We start from the raw sequence: 3,042 nt of genomic DNA, 5'->3' as shown, positions 1-3,042 counted from the left end.
CTTGGGCGAATCACCTCTGATCATGTCCCCTGTCAGATTGTAATTAGCACCAGTATTCCCCGAGCAAATATTTTTCGTTTTGAGACCTTTTGGGCAGAGCAACATGATTTTGTTGACACGGTGAATGAATGTTGGAACTCGGTTGCTCATATATCAGATGCTGCCAGGGCAATATCTAGTAAATTCAAAGCCCTCAGATCAAGACTGAGGGAGTGGAGCAAGCACCTTTCCAACCTTAGGCTCTACATTGATAATTGCAATACAGTCATCAGCTTTTTGGATCTATTAGAGGAAAGAAGGGGCCTGTATAACCCAGAAGCAAATCTCAAGGCCATTGTCAAAAAGCAGCTCAAAACTTGGCTCCATTACAAGAATCTATACTAGAGGAAAAGATATACTGTCAATAGAATCAAATTTGGTGATGAATGTACAAAATTCTTTCATGGTATGGCAACAATATCTTATCGAAGAAACTCCATCTCACAGCTGAGGAATGAGCATGGTATCTGGATTCAAAACCATGAGGGGAAAGCTGGACTGTTATGGTCGTCATTTAGGAACCGTATGGGTATGACCTCATCTCCTGTTATGCTTTTTGACCTGGCAAGTCTCATTACCCCAGTTGATGATTTAGAAAGCTTGGTTCCCACCTTTTGCACTACTGAAATCGACACCATAGTCAAGCACATGCCATCAGATAAAGCGCCCGGGCCGGACGGTTTTAACAGCCTCTTCCTCAAAAAATGTTGGCAACATATCAAAGGTGATTTTTATAAACTCTGTTCAGATTTTTATCACGGTCAGGCCAACCTTGAGTGCATCAACACTTCCTACATCACCTTGGTTCCCAAACAGGATGGTCCAGAGACTGTAAATGACTTCCGACCTATCTCTTTGATGAACATTTCTCTCAAGCTCATAACAAAAATTTTAGCAGACCGTCTGCAAATTGTGATCCTCAGATTGGTTCATCAGAATCAGTACGGTTTCATCCGCACTCGCACAATACAAGATTGCCTTGCTTGGAGCTATGAATATATCCATCAGTGCCATCAGAGTAAGAAGGAAATAATCATTCTCAAGTTGGATTTTGAGAAGGCTTTCGACACAGTTGAACACTCCACCATCATACAAGTTATGACACACCTGGGCCTACCCAACAAGTGGATTCAATGGGTGCATGCCATCCTATCCTCGGGATCTTCAGCAGTCTTACTAAACGGGGCACCGGGAAAATTCTTCAAGTGCAAGAGAGGGGTACGTCAAGGGGACCCACTATCCCCACTCCTCTTCGTGCTGGCAGCTGAGCTCTTACAGATTTTGATCAACAGAGCCTCAAGCATTGACTTGCTAAGAAAACCAATCCCACAGCCAACAGATGATTTTCCCATAGTGCAATACGCTGACGACACACTGTTACTTCTCCAAGCGGATGCTAGGCAACTTGTCTTTCTCAAGTCACTTTTGCACAGCTTTGCTGAGTCTACAGGCCTGCGAGTAAACTATAGAAAATCACAGATGTATCCTATCAATGTGTCTCAGGAGAAGTTGGTCATTCTTGCTAGTACTTTTGGTTGTGATATAGGTTCCATGCCTTTTACTTATCTCGGACTGCCTATGGGGACCACCAAGCCCAAAATTGATGATCTTGTGCCTCTGATGGATAGAGTGGAACGCAGGCTATCAGCATGTTCAGTTTGGTTATCCTATAGTGGAAGGCTAGAAATGATCAATTCAGCAATTACACCTATTACAACCTATGCTATGTGCACGATCAAGCTGCCGAAGGGTGTGATAGAGAACATTGATAGGGCGAGAAAACAGTGCTTGTGGAGAGGTAATTCTGCAAATAAAAAGGGTGGAAATCTTGTGGCTTGGCCTGTGGTCATGCAGCCAAAAGAAAAAGGAGGTTTAGGGATTATAAACCTTCGACTTCAAAATGATGCTCTGCTTATGAAGCACCTGAGCAAGTTCTACAACAAAGAAAACATCCCATGGGTATGCCTCATTTGGAGTAAATATTACAGTAACCGAGTTCCTCATGCAACTAGAGAGGTGGGCTCTTTCTGGTGGAAAGATGTCCTCCGTCTCAATGTTCTCTTCAGACAAGTTACTAGATGTGAACTAGGAGATGGATCTTCTGTCTGCTTTTGGGATGACTTTTGGCTTGATGGGATTCTTGCACACAAATATCCACGGCTTGCTTCATTTGCCCGAAATGATGGTATTTCAGTTCTTGAGACCATGCAAGCTGAGGATTTGGACACTATATTCTTTCTACCTTTGTCTGATCAAGCCCTGCAAGAACTTGAATCCCTTCAAGAACAGTTGCAAAGTCTCACATATGACCATGATAGTGCTGATCGGTGGATCCCAATTTGGGGCAGCAGGTACACCTCACGCCGCTACTATGCCCATATTTTTAGTGCTGTGGATGCCCATCCAGTATTCAAGATGGTGTGGAAATCAAGATGCACTCCTAGAATCAAGTTTTTTGCTTGGCTTGTCCTTGTTGATCGCCTCAACACCAAGACAATGCTGCAGCGACGTCACATGAACGTGCAAGATGGCACTGTGTGTATCATGTGCACCACTGGTGAGCAGGAAACCATTGAACATCTCTTTTTTGATTGCCCTTTAGCTCAGAGCTGCTGGGCAAGGATAGGGGTCAACTGGGACTCAACTATACAACTGCTTGATAGATTAACACAGGCAAGAACCTCACATACTATTCCATGCTTCGCGGAGACAGTTTTGATTGCGGCTTGGGAATTATGGAAGGTGCGCAATGACAAAGTTTTCCAAAGGCATGATCCAGCTTTGCCTAGGTGGCTTGGAAACTTTAAAAGTCAATGTTTACTTCAGTCGGTTAGGTTTAAAGTTGACATGCGGTCATCTTTTTGTGTTTGGCTTGATGCTTTCAGTTAATTCCCTGTATGTATAAACCTCTCTCTCTTTTAAATTAATGAAAATGGCTCTCACTGTGGGGATCTCCCTCACAGTTCTTTATTGTCAAAAAAACCAATCATAGCCAGGTTTAGT

This window comes from Miscanthus floridulus, chromosome 3 (genome assembly GCF_019320115.1).
Source record: "Miscanthus floridulus cultivar M001 chromosome 3, ASM1932011v1, whole genome shotgun sequence".
Lineage (NCBI taxonomy): Eukaryota > Viridiplantae > Streptophyta > Magnoliopsida > Poales > Poaceae > Miscanthus > Miscanthus floridulus.
Note: the sequence above shows the minus strand (reverse complement) of the source record.